Consider the following 11,589-nt stretch of genomic DNA (forward strand, 5'->3'; position numbering starts at 1 on the left):
CAGCTGATAGAAAGGGACTTGTAGTTTTTAAAGATATTAATGATTTACTAAACTACCTTTCCAACTCCTCATGCAGTTGACTGTTGCAGGTCTATACAGGTTCATGGTACAATGCATAAGCTTCAAATCGAGAGACTGAAACTGTATTTTCCTTTACCGTTCTGTTTTAATCTCACAATAAAGTTAATAGTAATATTATGTTTCATATTATTATGTTTTATTAACTAGAGTCCACTGTTTTTTTAACCCGCACCGCCTAGTGGTTAAAGCATGTTATTGAATGTGGTTGTTGAATACGTTCTATTTGATGAAAACATTTACATTTTAAGAGTAGCCTACATATAAAATTAGGGGAAAGTAGAAGGCATGATAGAAATATAGAATAGAAAATATCAAGAAGATACTGTAGTGATCTCTACAATAAAACAGTTTAGTGCAGGACGTCCAAAGATATTAACAGGAGGATGTGCAAAACAGACAAACTAATAAGGCTTTATTTAAACATTAAAGAATACTTTAAGTTAAGGTCTTCTTTTGAATAAGAAAGAAACGTTGGGGTTATCAACAGATAAATATGAAGTCTGACAAAGTACTTAATGTCTAATATATTGCATAGTTTATTTTGGCACTTGACAATCACCTTCCCTGAATTTGACTCAGGTGTAACTAAAGTCTGATTTAAGGGTTGTTTATATTTCAAATCATTAATCAGAATCTTCAAAGTAACTAAAATAAATGTAGTGGAGTAAAAATACCAGGTTAACCTCTGAATTGTAGTGGAGTAGAACAAAGTAGTTTGCTGCTGTAACAAAAACATTTCCCAACTTGGGATCAATAAAGTATATCTTATCTTATCTTAAGATGATCAATGGCTACTGCCATATTTGCAAAATGTGCCTCTGAACCTTGACAAGTGCATGTTTCAGGCTTATCAATGAACAACAGGAGGGTTCACAGACATAAGACCAGCTGTTAAATAAAGCTCTTCTGACCTTAGGTGTCATGTGGGTATATTAATCAACCCATTTATTAATGATATGTTTTAAATTTGATAACACCACTGTGTTTCGTATCCCCTAAACCTCCAGGGTGTACACAGTTTAATACTGGCAACTTCTAATTGTGGGAAATACGAAAACGTCTTATAAAGAGACGTTCCATACGGGCTGGAACCGTCCATCATCCAATCATCAATCATTCCAATGCATACTATAGGACAGTAAACCAAAAATATCGTTTCAAACTGGAGAAATTTAAAAATATGCATAAATAAATAAATGTTACCTTGTAAAATAAGATATGAATGAACAACACAAATAAAATAAGTTACATTTATTTGTTATTGGCTATGGTAGGTTATTGGAAATGTTCACATATTTGATGAATAAAATGCAAACCGATCTTTTTCATATGGGTGTTTAGAGTTGTACCCCCTAGATCAGTCTCTCGTAATTGGGCGCTCAAAGTGGACCAGATTGAAGCATTTTACTTTAAAATGTTAAAAAAATCTTCACGGGGGGGGCACCCCCGGACCCCCCTAGAGGATGTGAAGTCCACCCCCCTAAATACATTTGAAGCCTTTTATATAAGCTGTCCACCATGTCAATATGTTTCTCTTTTTGTAGTGTATTGGTCTTTTGTAGAGGTTTTTCATTGCCAGCTAAAATCTTGCATATAGGGCAGCAAATTGGTCAGAACCAGCCCTGGTGTCATCCCCACAGCACCCCCCATTTGAAACATGTTCCCACGGCTATGAAAATATGATATATTAAATCTATAAAATAGAGTAAAATGAAACACAAGATTAAAACATGTTAAATTATTATCTCAACGTCTGAGCACTACCATGAATATTGTAGAATGTCAAATGGTGCAGCAGGAAAACGAAAAATGTTTGCAGCATTTTATATTGGTGCATTGAACATAGTTGTTTATATGAATACAAGTAAACATAAGCACAAGTTCAGTTCTTTAAATAAATCTGTGCAAGACAGTCTGCATGCAACATGCGGTTTAGTCCAAAGAGGGACCCCAAAACATTGACTCATTTTAATATTTGTGAGCGAAGAACATAAATGTTGACAAACCCTAAATGTGTGCATTCTTCTCTGCAGCCATTATCCAGTATTCTCTGACAGCTCAACATTTAGTGTGATATTTTAATGGAAGTCACTTTGCGCTAATCACCCCCCCACCCCCACCCCCCAACTCCTGAGAGGAAGCTAATCCTGAACATCCTGAGAGAAGAGAAGAACGGAACGGAGGGTTAATGGATGTTCACCCCCCCCCCTCCTCAAACACCTGCCACCTTTTATCGTGCTCTGAGGGGCAAGGAGATTTAAAAATTAGGTCAGAAGTCAGATACTTAACTGCAGTAAAAATACTTAAACCACATAATAGGTAGTTCAATCAATCAATCAATCAATGTTTATTTATATAGCCCAATATCACAAATGTTACATTTGTCTCAGGGACTTCACAGTTTGTACAGAATATCAGTATGACAATACGACACCCTCTGTCCTTAGACCCTCACATCGTACAAGGAAAAACTTCCAGAGAAAACCCCACAGTTTAAAGGGAAAAATGGGAGAAACCTCAGGGAGAGCAACAGAGGAGGGATCCCTCTCCCAGGACGGACAGACGTGCAATAGATGCCGTGTGTAAATTGAAAAGATAATACATTTGCAACATAGGTAGTCCAAATGTTTTGAAATGCATGTGTGTATAATAAGAAGATGAATCCACGAGGATATCCATCCAGGACTTATGATCCAGGACCGCAGCCACGACTCAAGATCCAGGACTCGCAATCCATGACACAGGACCGCAGGATCATCCATGACTCCGGATCCCGGCGTATATAGACACCAAAAAGAAAGAAATTTGGGGAAGCTGGGTTAATCGGAACATGAGAGTACACAGGTATAGACAGAGAGAAGGAAGAAGTAAGATGTCCCCCGACAAACTAAGCCTATATCAGCAAAACTAGGGGCTGAATCTAATCAGCCCTAACTATAAGCTTTATCAAAAAGGAAGGTCTTAAGCGCACTCTTAAAAACGGATAGGGTGTCTGCCGTCCGAACACAAACTGGAAGCTGATTCCACAAAAGTGGAGCTTGATAAGAAAAGGCTCTGGCTCCCATTGTACTTTTAGAGACTCTAGGAACAACCAACAACCCTGCATTCTTGGAACGCAATGCCCTAGTAGGACAATAGGGTATAATGAGTTCTTTAAGGTAAGATGGCGCCTGCCCATTAAGGGCTTTGTAGGCGAGAAGAAGAATTTTAAATTCTATCCTGTGTTCTATAGGGAGCCAGTGTAAGGCAGCCAGAACAGGAGTAATGTGGTCCCTTTTCCTAACTCTGGTTAGTACACGAGCTGCAGCATTTCTAGTTCTACGAATAGGATTTAAAAAACCTAAAATGCATATAAAATCCAATTGATGTTTTTTAGTACATAAAAAATCAATAGGAACATTACTTCATTCAGCTACGAAATACTGTATTCTATAAGAATTCGTCTTTGTTAAGAAAAGAAATGCGACAAATTATACAAGATTTCAGCATTCACATATCTTAAACAAATACAGTGAATGATTGACTGTTAATTATATGTATAATTGTAGAATAATCTTCTACCATGAGATACAATGTGACAAAAATATGGGAAACTTTTAAAAACAGCTGTTCTTAAGTCCTTCCCAGCAAATAATACAACTTTTGTTTTAAATGGAAACAGACAAAACAGATTAAGAGAAATATAATAAACAGAACAGAATTAAAAGCAAGCAACACAATTGAAAAGAAAACTGCCTTTTTGAAGTCAGTTTTGTGGTCCAGACTTAGCTGAACAGAGGATCAGATACTCACGTTTATTCTTCTGCATCATGATGTGAAATGCTCAACATCAGTAGTGTTCTGCAGCGCTCCTTTTCTTTTAGGCGTGGCTGTTTTAGGTCCAACTCCTGCATGTGTGTGTGTGTGTGTGTGTGTGTGTGTGTGTGTGTGTGTGTGTGTGTGTGTGTGTGTGTGTGTGTGTGTGTGTGTGTGTGTGTGTGTGTGTGTGTGTGTGTGTGTGTGTGTGTGTGTGTGTGTGTGTGTGTGTGTGTGTGTGTGTGTGTGTGTGTGTGGCCTAGCATTACTATATGTTGTGGGGACCTAAATCTGTTTACACAGTCACGTGTGGGGAATCGCCTCCCTTATGGGTACAAAATGGAGGTCCCCATAAGGGGAATCATTCATTTTAGGGTGAAGACTTGGTTAGGTTTAGGGTTAGGGTTAGGCATGTGTTGGTTATGGTTAAGGTTAGGATAAGTCTCCAGGAAATGCATGTAAGTCAATGTAATGTCCCCTGAAGTGATGTATACATGGTGTGTGTGTGTGTGTGTGTGTGTGTGTGTGTGTGTGTGTGTGTGTGTGTGTGTGTGTGTGTGTGTGTGTGTGTGTGTGTGTGTGTGTGTGTGTGTGTGTGTGTGTGTTCTCTGAAGCTAAAAGCAGCGCCTGTCTCAACCTTTCATTTGCTTACTTTATGTTTGTTTATTGATTTTATGATGATTCTTATTTTTATTATTCATTTTGCATTTGCTTAATCATTATTAAGCTTAGAAAGGTGAGGTTACCCCATTCAATCCTAATGCATTTATTTATTTATTTTTAAAATCATTTTACTTACACACCATGCTTCTTTTCTTTTGTTGTACCATTGTTATGATGCTTTATTTGAGTGTGTGTGTGTTAGTGTTAGTGTATGCAGAGGTGGGAGAAGTACTATAACTTTCTACTTCGGGAAAAGTAGTAATACCACAGTGTAGAATACTCTGGTAGGTGGAGATGGTATAAGGGTATTAGGGATACAAAATATTTGATTGAATGCCATTCAGCAAACACTACTGCGGAGCTACAAATATTATTGAATTAACTACTACTTCTGTTAGTCCATGAAACATACTGTGTTAACCAAAGCCTAAACAAAGACCAAAGGTTACCCTGTTAGCTTTTTCCCGTATTTGTGAATGAAGCGCCCTCTCATGGTAAAACCCTGCAATTGAACAAATGGGCGGGTCTACAGTGGAATCTAGCCCCGCCCTCTCAGAAAACAGGGGTGGATAAGTTAGGTTTCCGTCTGGTATTCAGTAGGTGGTGAGACACAAGCCTGGCATTCAAAATGTTACTAAAGTACAATAAAAAAAATATTACCATCAAAACATACTTAAAGTACCAAAGCCAAAAGTACTAATTATGAAGAATGCCCTTTTCTTAGAAGTATTAATATTTGATCACTGGATTATAATTAATGACACATTAATGTGAACATCATTTTAATTATGTAGCTTGTAAAAATGGAGATAACTGATGACTTTTTATACTGCCAAGAATATTAATCCATAATAATACCCCATAATTCCCAATTCAATGCATTTATTTTTAAAGAATAATATGTACCTTCAAAGCAACTACCCAATCTTGTCAAATCCATAAGTATTGAGAAATTGTAATGGAGTAGTGTGAAGTATAGTATAAAACAGAAAGACTCATTATTAACTTAAAATGTACTTAAGTACAGTACATGAGTAAACTTAGTTACTTTACACCACTGAGTGTGTGTGTGTGTGTGTGTGTGTGTGTGTGTGTGTGTGTGCGTGCGTGCGTGCGTGTGTGTGTGTGTGTGTGTGTGAGTGCGTGTGTGTGCGTAGAGATTTGTTTTTAAAAGTTTGAGATATGGAGGATAGATAAGTTGGTGTGATTTACTGCATTAATTTCTTCAGTATTATATGACACATTAAACGCATCAACATGAAGTCTGCAGTGATGTCTAACTTTTCTGCAGAGTTCCTCTGATTCAGCCCTCAGGCTGCACACAGAGGAGCAGAAAGTAACAAACAAAGAAAAGACTGCATTTGTCAGCTGAAGCAGCGCCGCAGCATTTGGCCCTGGGGGGGGGGGGGGGGGGGGGGGGGGCTTCATGCTGCTGCAGCAAAGATTCCTCCAAAATCTGCTCTCTAGGAAGCTGCCGGCCTGCGGGCTGTTGCTCAGATCAATGAGTCTGTTTATAATCTGCTGACAGACTCACAATAACATTTATTTATGATGAAAAGACGCAAGATCGATGTGATGGGATATTAAAGAGCTGCGGGAAGGCTGCGGGGGGCTGCAGCAGCGTGCTGCAGGAACATCTCTCAGTGCTGCCTCAGAACGCAGACAGGCATCGCATCAGCAAAATGTCCCTTTAGTGGAAAATGTTCTGGCATATGCAAAACTGCTTGGCTGAAGAACAGAGGAGACTAAGCACAATCAAGTATTATATAACAAATTGAATATTAATTATATGGACACATAAAGTAGTGTAGTGTAACAAAATACAAAAAGACATAAATAATAATAAACATAATGTTTGCGCAATCCTGACTTTAGACCAATCATAACAAATGTCAAATATTGTATCTTTACGCAGATGCTATTTGCACCCAGGTGACAATAGTCAACAATGTTATTTAAACCCCGGGTGAAAAGCTATGGTGTAGCTATTTTCAACTGGGTGCGATTAGACACTCCGTTATCTTATTAATACTAAATAAAACGCTTAGAGGTACAAATGGTTACATTGGTCCAAAGCATAATGTTTCCACCCCCATGCTTGACGGGGGGGACGGTGTTCTTGGGGTTATAGTCAGCATTTCTACAAAGATCAACATTTCTGTCTCATCTGACCACGTCACCTTCTCCCGAGCCTTCTCTGAATCATTCAGATGTTCCTTGTCAAACTTCAGACGGCCTTTCATGTTCTTCTTGAGCAGGGGGCCTTCAAGCGCTGCTGGATTTGACCCATTATGGTGTAGTGTGTAACCAATAGTTTTCTTGTTGACTGTGGTCCCAGCTGCCTTGAGATCATTAACAAGTTCCTCCGTGTAATATCGAGTGGCCTGTGTTCATCGTCCATAACATACGCCTGCCCATACCATAACCCCACCACCACCATGGGCCACTCGATTCACAACATTACCCTAACCCTAACCCTAACCCTAATCCTAACCCTCACACCGGATACTGACTGGTTTTCGGAGCCCCCCAATAAAGCAAAAATGCACGTTTCAGAGTGGCCTTTTATTGTGGCCAGCCTAAGGCAAACCTGTGCAATAATCATGCTGTCTAATCAGCATCTTGATATGCCACACCTGTGAGGTGGGATGGATTATCTCGGCAAAGGAGAAATGCTCACTGTAACAGATTTTTTCAGATTTGTGAACAATATTTGAGAGAAATGGTTATTTTGTGTATATAGAAAATGTTTTACATCTTTGAGTTCATCTCATGAAAAATGGGAGCAAAAACAAAAGTGTTGCGTTTATATTTTTGTTCAGTGTGTATATATATATATATATACATTTTCAAACTACACACCCGGAAAACCTTACCATGACCCTTGCCCACACAGACAAATCTGTATATTATATAAAATATGGATGTTTTATAATTTATATGTGTTGCTCCAGGCAACAGATTATTTCTGCTTTTTTCAGAAAGCAACATGTTGTCAGTGCTGTAAAAAAAAAAAAGCTTTTCTTTAAGCAGCCATCGCTCAGACGCTATAGAAACAAAGCTTATTTATTTATTTGTTTGATCTTATTTTACAGATCCAACCACTTCTCTCCTGGGGGGTATACTACGAAGCAGAATTTTTGCTTAGCCGGCTAACTTCAGGGAAAACTCTGGTTTTCCGGTCCTACGAAGCTGGTTCTCTTTTTAGCAGGCTAGATCTCCATGGTAACTTATGCTGAGCGGCTAACCTTGTCGGGACCAGGTTAGGTTGCAGGCTAAGAGATCAACTCAGTGAAAGCACTGCCTGCTGACCAATCAGAGCTCAGTGTGCGGAGTTTAAAGCGATCAAGTCATATTACAGGAGAAAGGAAATACAGAAAAGCTGCCGTTGCAGGAAAGACGGCCGGCAAAAATCACCGACTGTGTGAACGTGAACATTAATAGAATATCACCTCCCATCTTCAGAGCAATCTGACTATTATAACATTAGCGTTAAGAAAGCTTACTTAAGTTAAATATCTGCCACAACATAAGTAGCCGGATCAGAGTAACATTAAGTACAGTCCGCGGCATATCACATCATATCACATCATAATGTATCATATATCTCCTTATCTGAGTCAGCCGAGCCGTATCTGGCCGTGCAACACTCAGTGTAACATACTGTATGCAGAAGTATTATTTTAAGCAACACATTAAGTTGACGAAACACTCGAGACAAATGTAATTAAAGTCAGATCCACTCGTGCCTTAGACGGGGCAGTGATATCATAAACCTGTTAATGTACGCATTCAAACGCTTTTTCTTTTACCAGCTGTATTCACCTTGCAGGTGCAGCTATGTGGCTTTGATCCTGGATAAAGTGTTTAAGTCATGGATGTTTAAAGTTTAACGTCTTCATATGTGTCTAATTATATGGTTGACTTTTCATTCAGGAAGTATGACGCGCTGCGCTGTCAGTACGCTTGTCCATGTTTGTGATTGGTTGAATGCTCCAAATACCACCCCTTTCATGTGAACGTGAACCTAACTAGATAGGACACGGCTGGCTTGAGCGATCCACTTGATAACCGGCGTCGTAGTACCGTTTAGCGAGAGCGCGTATGTTTTGGATTAGGCCAACCAGCTAACTCAAACATATCCAGGTTAGGTTGAACCAGCTTCGTAGTATACCCCCCTGGAGCGCTTAAGGTCCTTGGCTGAATTTCATTATTTGTTTTACTTTTCTTACTATTGAGATATGAAGGGTTGCTACTAACCAAAGAATAGTTGTTGTTACATTACATTACATGTCACTTGTTAGACGCTTTTATCCAAAGCGACTTACATTCTCAGTACTGTGGACAATCCCCACAGGAGCACTTTGGGTTGAAGTGTCTTGCCCAGGGACACGACAACATGCTGACTTCAGTGGGGTTTGAACCTGTGACCCCCTGATCTGGACACCAACACTCAACCCACTGCACCAAGGAAATAGCGTGTTGGTCTATGTTTGATAACCGTGAAGTAGCCGCAATACACTCTGCGAGCCGGTTTCAAATCCCGCTCAATCCCTTGTATGTCAGAACATGCATAAATGTAAAGGTGGAGCTTATTTATTATTTTACCACACTTTTGGGTAGGTTGTGAATAAAATCAATGGATCGTTTAAGTTCTTCACCATAATCATTCGTGATTCATTGTCTGTTTATATTATTGTACTTTGTAACAGAATCTAAATCTTCAAAGTAACTCATGTTATCAAATCAATGAGGTTCAGAGTCAAATCTTTGCCTCTGAAATTTAGTGAAGTATTAAGGAGCATGCAAGGAAGTACATCATTGTACAGTACTTCTATAGATGTACTTCATATAGAATAGTACTTAGAATATAAGTAATATGACAAATATGTATGAGGATTATTGTTATGTTGTGCATTTATTATTATAATTACAACTTTTAATAAATGTATTAAAACTTAAGAACAAAGTATTAAGTAAATATAACAATAATGAAAGTGAAATATGATGATGAAATATTCAAAACAGAAACATCCATACTTGTTTTATATGTATTTAGATATTTAAAACAACAGTAATAATAGCAACAACAATTCTTACAATATGTATAGTAAAGTGTAAAATAAAACTATACAATAAAAACAGTGCAAAATATTACAAAGTGAACAAGTTGCACCTGCTCACAACATTTATGTTTATGTTTTTTATGTTTTATGTCTTGTCCTTGTATGTTTCTTTGTAAAGCGACCTTGAGGTTATGAAAGGCGCTATATCAATTCAAGTTATTATTATTATTTGGTGATTTAAGGTGCATCCCCTCTCTTTTTTTCCCATACCCTCTTTTCTCCAGCACAGCCCTCAAGTCCTCATAGGACTGGGTCTCGGATTCTTTACAGTACCAATTGCCAAAGTACTGTAAGTGGGCTGGTGGCTTCCTGTCTTTGTTGCAGTTTTTGCAAATGATTTCGTGTATCTTTTTGACATATTTTATTTTACCTGATCCAGATTGCTCCCTCTCCTCTTGTCTTTCCCTGTACTGCTGTGTGGTGTACGGCACGTTACTCTGACCGGATGTAAGTGCCTGAGTAGCTGATGGCAATGGCATGTTGAGAAGCATCATCTGAGAGCTTCCAGGCACAACCTGTGAGGGTCCAGGCACTTGAGGAAGCTGCACAGATGGTACCATGTATGGTGTTGAGAAGGGTGGAGTCGGTGCAAGGAAGGGAAGAGCATAGTATGGAGGTGGTGGTGGGACCTGTGAGATGGCCACTGGTTGTGATCTCTTCTGGAGCTATGCCTCACCAGCAGTGTTTGGTGGCAGAACAAAGGTGTGAGGCTCAGCCAAACCGCCAGGATACAGAGATGTCCCTTTCTGCATTGCCACAAGAAGTTGCTCAGGTCCTGCCATGGGAGCGTCAGGAGCGGGGATACCCTGCTTCAGGATCTGCTCTTCCTGAGACCTGCAGCGCCTAGTGAACCTGCGAAAACATGAAACAATCAATATTAGGAGGCGTGTGGTGCAGTGGGTTGAGCGTTGGTGTTCGGATCAGGTGGTTCAAACCCCACTGCAGTCAGCATGTCGTTGAGTCCCTGAGACACTTCACCCCAAATTGCTCCTGTGTGGGTTGCCCACAGTATTGAGAATGTAAGTCGCTTTGGATAAAAGCGTCTAACAAGTAACATGTAATGTATTAATGAACAAAAGGGAATATTTGTAATTAAAAAGAGTTGGGATTATTTTTAACAGTAAATCATTTTATTGGGTAAGTATTACAGTGTAAGTATACATGTTTTGCAGTATATGTAGTATGCTTATTCACTCACCATTGTGTGACAGTTGCAACATTCACTTCTGGGAGCTGGATGGTGGTCTCAGTCATCACCTTGAGGTGGAAAGCTGGTCTTCTTTTTGGCGGTGCCCTCCCTTCACACTGGAGCCAGTTTGTGCATAGAACTTCTTGACCTTTGTTGCTTCCAAAGTGTCTGTCAAGTTGAGAATACCGTCCCGTCTTCGAAAGCGTGGTTCCATCTAGAGAATAAGAAAATAGTCATATTTAAAAAACTGAGAAATATGTAATTTATAATAAATATTTAATGAAAAAGCTGTAAAAGGTTACATATTGATTCAAAAACTGATGACTACATACAATACAAATTAAAGATGAATAAAAACAAGTACAAATGCAGATTATGCATTTAAATGTAATTAATCAAAATGTATAAATAGCCTATATTTTGTATGAAAAACTCGACCTTCATACTAACTATTTAATAATTTCCTCTCAATTATAGTGTATTAAAGTACCTTACAATGGAAACAGGCCTGCCTACTCAAGTACAAGTATTTCATAATATAAGGTGGAGTTAACTGCATTTTAACTTCCCCACTGTCCCCCCCGGACTTTCATTGTTTACAGGTGAGGGTTGGTATTTAAATGAATGGTAAAATAAAAACAGGTGTCGCGGTTACAGTCAAGGGCAAGATTTGTCTTGCTCTTGTTTCATTTGTATATCATGCTGTTAAAGCTCGCTTAAAATGAAATTTGTAAG

General features: G+C 38.9%; 1 protein-coding gene across 1 annotated transcript in view; it reads left to right on the plus strand.

Moving 5' to 3' along the window:
• The window catches only part of LOC307015025 (trafficking regulator of GLUT4 1), a 34,630-nt gene that overhangs the window by 3,778 nt on the left and 19,263 nt on the right, over positions 1-11,589 (plus strand). The gene's annotated exons all lie outside the window — the stretch shown is intronic.

Source organism: Notothenia rossii (assembly GCF_949606895.1).
Source record: "Notothenia rossii genome assembly, chromosome: 8".
Lineage (NCBI taxonomy): Eukaryota > Metazoa > Chordata > Actinopteri > Perciformes > Nototheniidae > Notothenia > Notothenia rossii.